Source organism: Ursus americanus, chromosome 26 (genome assembly GCF_024610735.1).
Source record: "Ursus americanus isolate L20-20 chromosome 26, mUrsAme1.1.p, whole genome shotgun sequence".
Classification (NCBI taxonomy): Eukaryota; Metazoa; Chordata; class Mammalia; order Carnivora; family Ursidae; genus Ursus; species Ursus americanus.
Genome location: NC_142152.1, coordinates 3540491 through 3550603, shown reverse-complemented (window position 1 = coordinate 3550603; position 10113 = coordinate 3540491). Strand labels below are relative to the sequence as shown.

General features: G+C 38.8%; 1 long non-coding RNA gene across 2 annotated transcripts in view; it reads left to right on the top strand.

Moving 5' to 3' along the window:
• Window positions 1-1521: 1521 nt before the first annotated feature.
• LOC148107670 (uncharacterized) overlaps window positions 1522-10113 on the top strand; it is a 64264-nt gene continuing 55672 nt past the window's right edge. For both annotated transcript variants that reach the window (XR_015721754.1, XR_015721755.1), the window contains exons 1-2: window positions 1522-2040; window positions 6891-6996. This is a non-coding gene — a long non-coding RNA (uncharacterized LOC148107670). The remainder of the gene's footprint in view (window positions 2041-6890; window positions 6997-10113) is intronic.

The window sequence follows — 10113 nt, the reverse complement described above, 5'->3', positions numbered from 1 at the left end:
GTATTCACTAAAGTGGTTTTTTTATAATTGCTAAACAAATTAATCATATTTTAAAATAATGATGTACAGTTTTTTTATTTGAAAAATAATGACAGTTATTTTTGATAGGGTTAAAATCTCCTATAACCTCACCACAATTGTGATCAATTTGCTGTATTTCTTTTTAATCTTTTTTGTTTCCTGTATAGAGATGGTTATTTTTATTTCATGTTGTTGTCTTCCATTGGCAACCTGCTTTTTTCTTTTACCTCTGTATTATATGAATTTTTCCATGTTATAACAAAATTTTTGTAGCCACTTTAAAAAAAAGTAGCTTACTATCCAGTTAATTTGATAATTCTCTTATTAACAATAGAGTACATCATTATCGACTATCACTCAAGGATAATCACTCTCAGATGACCTTTGCCAGGGTCTTAAATTTGTACCAGGTATAGATAAGTAAATTACTCTTTACTTTTAAGGTACTTTTCCTTATTCTATACTTAGAAAAATTGGAAGTACCGAAAGTACAGCTATATTACAAGTGATGTGACCTTGCATAAGTTATTTATCCTCTAAACTCAGCCCTTTTGTCTGTAAAACGGGATGACTATAGAACCCCCTTCAAGAATATGTGAGTTCAATTCTTCTCATATGCTAAGCAATCAATAAATGCTACTGATAAGTGAAAGGTATCTTTTAAACTGGATTCATTTCCAGTCAAAGCAAATGGAAAAGAACTGTCGGATTTTTAGTAACAGATATTAAATTAGGTTATGATCTTGCCCCAAGTGTAGGGGGCAGCCTAAAGAAATGTAAGTCATACAATAAATGAAAAATGTTAACTCCTGATCCAGCAGTGTCCAGCTTGCCTTTGTCAGGCACTGCCAGACTGTCTCTTTGGAAGTCACAGACCACAATACAGTGACACAGTGGCTCTCTGCACTGGTCAGCTCAGTGCCTCCAGGAACGCTAAGGCCAGCTCTTCTCAATTGTCCAGCAAATCTCGAAGTTCTACCAGACAAACAAGATGCTTTCCTGCAAAGAGCAGGACATGTTATTTTTCTTTAGCCTTCAAATGTCTAGATGTTATTCCAAACAAAATTTTATAATGGAACCCACATTTGAAATTTACTATAATATAAGGTATTTTCCAAAGATTCTAAAATGCCTTTTATGGGGGCCAAGGAAGAAACACTTCTAGATTTTTCAGGTTTTTAAAGAAATTGAATTAAATAAAAAATTTTTTAAAAGATGAGAAAAACAAAAAAAAAATAAAAATGAGGATTTTATTTTGAAATAATTTTACAGAAAATTTGCAAAAACAGCACAAAGAATTCCCATATATCCTTCTATGAGATCTTCTAAATGTTAACATTTTGTTGTGCTTGCTTCATCATATCTCTCTCACTCTTTTAAGTCACTGAATCCTGTGTATGAGTCCTTTTTTAAAAAGTAAGCTCTGTGCTCAATGTGGGGCTCAAACTCATGATCTCGAGATCAAGAGTCACACAGTCTACCAGCCGAGCCAGCCAGGTGCCCGTCAATGTGTTTTCTTTACAATCACTTCCTTCATGTGAACTGGTACTCGTTTCCTATAATTTACAACTCAGCGTATGTTTTTAATATATACATAAAAGTATACACATACTGATACATACATCTATCTTTTATCAAAGTGGTCAACACATATGGTCAAACAATCGAATAGAAAAGATGACTTTATAATGGGAAGCTGTAGTTCTGTGCTCAGCTCTGCTCCTCAGAGGCATTTTAATATATTTTAATATATTATTAAGTATTTTAATCAGTCCTTTTTACTTCGGGTTCTTCCCAAACCTACACATCTCTAAATAATACACTTCTGCTATTTCTTACTATTCAACTTTGAATATTTTGTTTTAACTTACTACCATGAAAAGCAAGAATTTAGCCCATTTACCCCCTCTCTCCCACAGAGATATCAGTATTCCTGATCTGCTGGTCGCCTCTGTACCCTCAACAAACATACTAAGTCTCCACCCTTGTTCCAGAGACGGACAACTGCTCTCCCACTTTGTAAGCAGAGGATATTAGCATTCTAATTCTTTACCCTCTCCCCTTTGTCTATCCCCTTTACTTTCATTTTTTAAAGATTTTATTTATCTATTTATTTATTTATATGAGAGAGAGAGAGAGAGAGTAGGGCCAGGGGAAGGGGGAGAGGGAGTGGGAGAAGCAGACTTGTAGCTGAGGAGGGAGCCCAAAACAGGGCTTGATCCCAGGACCCTGTGATCATGACCTGAGCCGAAGTCAGGTGCTTAATCGACTGGCACTCCCTCTTTACTTTTACATTGTCATTTATAACATTTTCATCCTGTTCAATAACCACCACTCAAATGTCCATTATTTGTCTAAGTTCATCTTACAAAATGGGACACGAATACAAATTTACATTTCTATGGTGATGTAAACATGAGTCATTGCAGAGCAAGTAGCATGCTAGGAGTCCTTTTCCACAAGGCCAGGATCATGACCATCTGTCACTTAGTGGAGAATGTTCCCCACGTCAAATTGAAGCGGGGATCCTATCTTTCACTTCCACCAGATCCTTTAATGGAATCTTCATGTTTTTCCGACTTTTCACTACTACCTGATCAATCATTGTCTGGGCATCGTTGGTTTACCCCTTCTTTCTAGGTTTTGTGAGCACACAGGAACCCCCAAAATGCCAGAATGTGCTTCTCTGATTCTCCATAGAAAATTTGCTTACTTTCTTTAGAGCAGCCTTCCATTTTAATTGGTTGCCAAGCATGAAACCAATTCAGGAGATTTCACATAAATTCTAGATTTCTGTCTTCTATTGAAAAATCGTAAGATTGGGTAAGTGGACTCAAATTCTACAATTATGTGCAACAGCAGTTTTCTTCCCCTTCCTTGTCTGGCCCCTGAGGTAATGGGTTTTCAACCCTTGAAATACAGACTTGCACTTAATCTCCTTGTCTCCAGCCCCACATCTCACTCCCCTCTCTCAGGCTCCAGAGGGCAGGCCGTGCCTCTCTGGGACCGTGGCCCCCCCTTATGTATTCCCCCACTACTTACTGTGTGGTCCACAAGCCAGAACAGGTTCAGTGGCATCACCTGGGAGATTGTTAGAGATGCAGAACTTCATGCCCCGTCCTAGACCTATTGAATCAGAATCTGCAGTTTGACGACATTCCCTTGGTGACTCCTAGGCAGATTAAGAAAAGAACTGGTCTAGACTACAGTTTCCCTGCCCTTGCTTCCTTGGGCATCCCCACCTCCTTTTTTTGTCTTCCTAAATTCATTTGATTATCTCATACAAGGATATTTCCCACCCCTTCCATTTCATCAATTTTGTAGGTTTACTTTTTATTTTCATTTATTTTCCATTATTTAATAGGATCCCTGGAGACAAAGGGAGAAAAATTGTGTGGTCAGTAATTCGGCAATTTGATGGCTCTTAAAACACTGAAGCAATAGAAAATTTTGCCATGCCCTGTTTTTGTTTTGTTTGCTTGCTTATGTTTTTCAGTTATCCTCTCAATAAGAGCACAGATGCGAGAGGGGATGACAGATGTTTATGATCTTGATGGAACAGCTCCTCATGCAGGAGTCTCCTGATGCCCTCTGGTTGATCACTTTACACCTGGAAAACTCAGAGATGCTGCTGCCTGCAAAACTGGTGGCCACCATCCTGCCGGCGGTACTGGCATTAAAGAAAAATAAACTGGAAATTACAAGAAAGACAAAGGGAATGGAACAGCTTAGCAGAGACGTGCAAAACCATGTTTCTTTGTTGTTCTGGGTGTATTTTTATTTTTAGCATCACAACTGCTACCGTACATTTGTCCCAGCCAGTCATCCAAGTATTTGTGGAAATTAACTGCAATGTTATGAATGTTTCACAGATGGATGAACCAAAGCTGATGAGAAAACAAACTGGTTCTGATCTTTTCACCATTTTGGGGATCTGAGTTTTATCTGGCTGAAAATAAATGTTTTCAATCAGAAACTGTACGGGGGTGCCTGAGTGGCTCAGTCAGTTGAGCCTCGGACTCTCGGTTTCGGCTCAGGTCTGATCTCGGGGTAGTGGGGTCGGGCCCCCACGTCGGGCTCCGTGCTCAGTGCAGAGTCTGCTTGTGTTTCTCTCTCCTCTCCCTCTGCCCCTCCCCACCCTGTGCACTCTCTCTCTCAAATAAATAAATCTTAAAAAGAGAGAGAGAAAAAAGAAACTGTACCGCGTAGAGATATTTTTTTTTTCCTGCCAGAAACTGAATATCCTACTATATGTGGCTTGAACTAGTGTCTCTCAAAATTGTCTGCACATTGGAATTACCTGGGAAACCTGGCTCCCACAGGGCGAGGTCTGATCTCGTTGGTCTGGACTGTGACCTAGGCCTTGGGAAGGACTCTCACGTGCAGCTGAGGTTGAGAACCACAGGCTGAAACCATGCAGACAGATGGCACTGTGGGCATGGCCTGGGGATTCGGTAATGTCATGACAGACCCAGGCTCTTCCCAACTTTCTCCTTAGTCATTCTCAGTGTCTCCACCCTGATACAGATGGCTGCTGTGGCTCCAAACATCAAGTGTTCCAACACAGCTGGAAAAGGGAGGTCAAAACCACCTGCCTCTCACTTGTCCTTCTAGGAAAACTTTCCAGGGAAATCCCACCCTGCCCCCTCAGCCTCAGGAGATTTTTCCTTATCTCAATGGCTAGAACACTCTTAGACCAATTGCCAGTAAAGAAGAATGGCTTCTATCAATTACCTGTGGCTATTACAAAACAAAATGAGGGTTCCATTGAACTAAGTAAAAAGGGGGATGACTGTTAGGTGGGTGACTGACAGTGTCTGTCTCTGTAACCTTGTTATCCCAAACAAATTAGCAATAACTCATCTTTAACCTGCGGACGCCATCAGGCTCTGTTGGACCCTATATTAATTTTTATTTTCTTTTTGGAGCAGTTCTAACTATTTATAAGCAGTAATATTCTGTGACTAAGTCTTTCTTAGAGGTCTTCCAAAGAACAAAGAGAAACTTAGTTTAAAAATAAATAGAATAACTCAATCCATCTTGGTGATTACCATATGGGCTCATTGACACTTTTTATAAATTGAAGATACATTATGGGAGCTTATTGATCTTATTTTTCTTACTTCATGTTTTGCTATTTCATCATTTAGGGGATTCTTTTATCATACCCTTCAATTTTCTCCTAGTTATATTTTAAAAAGCAATTAAATTATAAAAAAATGGAAAAATGATGGAATCACCTAAAAGGATGATGCAAATCAATGGTTAAAAAAAAAAAAAGTTTATCCTTCAATTTTCTTATTGCATTGCCCAAAGTATTGCACTAGTTTTCAAGAAGGAAGAAAGGACTGGAGGAAATATTTACTTGTTCTCAGAGAACAAATTGAGATTTCAGAATTTCTCATTCTCCAACCATAGTAGCAAAGGAAAAAGATTGACAAGAGGAGATGTTTCAAAATTATTAGACGGATCAGAAGATAAATGCAAAGACACAGACAGCAGCACTCCAGACTCTAATGATGCTGGAATTGATCATATAAATGAAATCTCAGATCATGAGTTTTCAGATGATGGTGTTACTGATAAATTTTGTCAAACTCAAACATCAGTAAGTGACCTATATATTTCTAGGACAAAAAGGAAATGTGGCATTTTCATTCAGATAGTCATTCATTTGACAGGAAGCATGTTATGTTTACACAATATTTTGTGACAAAAACCTGGACTCTTTTGTTTTGTTAAAAGGATAAATGATGGTATTCTTTTTATCTTTCTTATTGTTGTACGCCAATATTCATTTGAAGTGGTTTGTTATGTATACATTCTTGTTAACTTTCCTAATAAGGTTTTTTTTTTTTTTTTACTTACTATCCCTTTCTTTTTCTACAAATTAATCATCACTTTAAAATGGTATAATGAGTATTATTCTTGGTGTATTGACAAAGATCATTCAGATTACCCAGTTGTGGGCTCAGAATCCTTTATCAGTGTCAATGAGGAAAACATTGTTTAGGAGAGGCACTGAAGATACACAAAAATAGGTCTGCTCTTAAAGAGCTTATAACCCTCTTAGGAGTCAGGAATATAAATCCTCTCCCATGAGCTACAAATGCCACGTAGGGTTTTTCACTGTCAACTGTAGGATATCCTCAGCTATTTCTCCCCATCTTCCCCCAGTGTTAACACCTTTCACAACTATGGTAGCATATCAAAACCAGGAAATTGACATTGGAACAATCCATTCAACTTATTCAGATTTTGCCAGTACAGGTGTGTGTGTGTGTGTGTGTGTGTGTGTGTGTGTGTAGCTCTATGCAATTTTATTTTATTTTTAGATTTTATTTATTTATTTGACAGAGATAGAGACAGCCAGCGAGAGAGGGAACACAAGCAGGGGGAGTGGGAGAGGAAGAAGCAGGCTCATAGTGGAGGAGCCTGATGTGGGGCTCGATCCCATAACGCCGGGATCACGCCCTGAGCGGAAGGCAGACGCTCAACCGCTCTGCCACCCAGGCGCCCCGCTCTATGCAATTTTAACACGTATAAAGCCTCGTGAAACCATCACCATGATGAAGATACTCAACTGTACCAGCACCACACGACTTGCTTTATAGCCATGTCCCTCCCCTCCCCATCTTTAACTCTGGCAACCACTCATCTGTTCCCCAACTCTATTATTATATTATTTTATGAATATTGTATAAATGGAATCATACGGTGGAATGGAGAATATCCTTTGAGACTGGCTTTTTTCGGTCAGCATCATTTCCTTGAGATTAATCCCAACTGTTGCATGTGTTAATAGCTTGTTCCTTTTTGTTGCTAAATAGTGTACCATGATATGAATATACCATCATTTGTTTTACCAGTTAGCCATGGAGGGACATCTGGATAGTATCCAGCGTGAGGCTATTAAGAACAAAGCTGCTATGAGCAGAGATATTCCCGTGTGAAGCAAGTTTTCATTTCTCTGGGGTAAGTGCCTAAGATGGCAATTGCTGGTCATATAGTAAGTCCATTTTCGTTTTGGAAGAAAATTGCCAAATTATTTTCTAGAGTGGTGGTACCATTTTACATTCCCACCAGCAATATATGAGTGATCCAGTTTCTCTACATCCTCACTTGCATTTGGTGTTCTCACTGTTTTTTATTTGAGCTGCTCTGGTGTGTGTGTAATGGTGTCTCATTGTAGTTTTAATTTGCATTTCTCTAATGGCTACTGAGACTGAACATCTTATCATGTGTTTATTTGCCATCTGTATATCCTCTTAGTGAAATGTCTGTTTATGTCTTTTGTTCATTTTGTAATTGGACTGTGTGTTTTGTTTTGTTTTGTTTTTACTGATGAGTGTAAGAGTTCTTTATATTTTCTAGATATACCCAGCTACTATTTTTAATCAGCTGCTGTAGCATTTAATTTGAGGGAGAAATGATGTCATGAAGAGTCTTTATCTCATTGAACCACACGAATACTCCTCCCTCTTTAGAAAAACCATCCGTATCAATTCCAATCCAGCTGTTTTCATCGAGGAGCACTCTTGGGGGTGGGGAGTAGTTTCCAACCCTAGGCAAAGCATTTCATTTGCCATTAATCTGCTCCACACTCTAAAAATTAGAGTGCCAGCTCTTCATCCTTCTTTCTCTAGGGTTTTTGTTATCAGAGCCCCAAAGCCGCTGAGATAATACTGACATGGCAATTTTTCTGTTTGCTTTTAATTTTTTCCCCTACTTTTCCACGTTCACTAGATGGGTTTCTTCTGTCCATTCATTTCTCTGCTTCCGCATAAGTTTAGCTTTCCCCTGCTATGACGATAGCACGCCCTTCTACATGCCTATGCAGCTCAGTTCCTCACCTTAACTGATTCTGCTTCTGGATCCAAATTCCAGGGTTCTGGGAGAGAGACTGGACCCCTGAGTACTGGGGTCAGTTGTGCACTTCTAGTGTGGCTATGGCCTGGGGAAGTGAAGTCCAGGGGCAAGTGATATGTGGCTATCCTTCTGGGGCTGTGGCCTGTGCTGGTTCTCTGAGACTGAGAAGGAGGTCTAAGCAGAAAATTATTGAATTTTATTTATTTATTCTATTTATTAGAACGACCAGAGGGAAAGAAAGTCAGAGAGGTTAAGTGGTTCCCAGAGCCATATAGCTCCAGCAGTAGAGGCGGTAGAGGCAGGGTATAAACCCTAAGCCTCTCGGGCTCCAAAGCTTGCACTGTGTCGACTATGCCAACCATCTACCAACACGGTTCCTGCCCTTGAAACCCTGGGTCTCTTGGTGAGATCAACACGTACCCACAATTACAGTAGAGACACATGAATTCCAACAGAGAAATATACCAGGAGAAAACAGAAAACAGACATGTATTCAATGAAATACAACTTATAATTAAAACAACAATAGCATCATTCCTTTTAAAATAAGTTTTCTAGTAGTTTAAATCTATGCTTATTTTATTATCCTCCTCATCAAAATACTTCAGTGTGCTTGAGTTCTTGGGTGACATGGTTCACTGACATATAAAGGTAATTCCACAAAGTGACAGAAAAAAGCAGAATGACACAGATCTCTCTAAACAAGACACATGCTTTTATGAAATTTTTGTCCTTTAATAAGCATTAACTAACTTTCTAATGTGAAATCAATGGTATATCCTTAGAATTAAGTCAGTGGGATCACTAAATTGTGGTTTTTTTCCCACAGACTGAGATCTGACCTACTAAAATTTTTACTTAGGAGTTTTCATCCATGTTCATCAGTGAGATTTTGTTTATAATTTTCCTTCTAGAACTTTGTCAGTTTTCGATATTATGGCTATGACAGCTGCTATACTCAGTAATTTGGTAAGATTGGAATTTTTACTTGACTATTGATAGAACTTGTTTTCTAAATTCATCTAGCTTGGGGTGCCTGTGTGGCTCAGTCAGTTAAGCGTCATGGGACTCTTGATTTTGGCTCAGGTCATGATCTCAGGGTCATGATTTCAGAGTCGTGGAACAGAGCCCCAGGTTGAGCCCCTCATCACATTGGGCTCTGCACTCAGCAGGGAGTCTGCTGGAGATTCTTCCTCTCCCTCTGCCGCTGCCCCCACCATGCTCTCTCTCTCTCTCAAATAAATAAATAAATCTTAGAAAAATAAATTCATCTAGCTGGTATTTTCTTTTTGAGAACAATTTTAAATATAGACTAAATTTCTAAAATTGGTTAGACTATTCATATATTCCTTTCTTCAAATCAGTTTTTTAAATAACTTCGTAGAAGACATCCCATACAGTCACACACTTAAAGTATACAATTCAGTGGTTTTTAGCAAATTGCAAAGTTGTGCAACCACTGTCACCATCCAATTCCACAACATTTTCGTCACTCCAAAAAGAAACCTTGTACCCACTAGCAGTCACTCACCGTTTCCTCTTAACCCGTACCCCTAGGCAACCACCAAAACACTTTGTCTCCACAGATTTGCCGATTCTGGACATTTCATACAAATGGAATCAGAGTACATGGGCTTTGTGACTGGCTTCTTTCACTTACCATGTTTTCATATTTTATCCATGTTCTAACATGTACCAGTACTCCATTTCCTTTTATTGCCAACTATCCCATTGTATGGATACACCACCTTTGGTTTATCCATGCATCCCGTGATGGATGGACGTTTGGATTGTTTTCACTTTTTGGCTATTGTAAATAATGGTGCTCTGAACATTCATGTACAAGTTTTCCTGTGTACATGTGTTTTCATTACTCTTGGATTTATACCTAGTTGTGGAAACACTGGGTCATATGATAACTGTATGTTTAACCTTTTGAGGAACTACAAAACCACCATTTTCAATTCCTACATTCCAGTATCTGAGGATTCCAATTTCTCCACATCCTCACAAACACTTGTTATTGTCCATCTTTTTCATTATAGCCATTTTAGTGGGTGTGAAGTGATATCTCTTTGTGGTTTCAATTTGCATTTTCCTGCTGGCTAGACACTGAGCACCTTTTCATGTGTTTATAGGCCATTTGTGTATTGTCTTTGGAGAAGTGTCTGTTCGAGTCTTTTGAACATTTTTAAATTGGGTTGTCCTTTAATTATTGAGTTT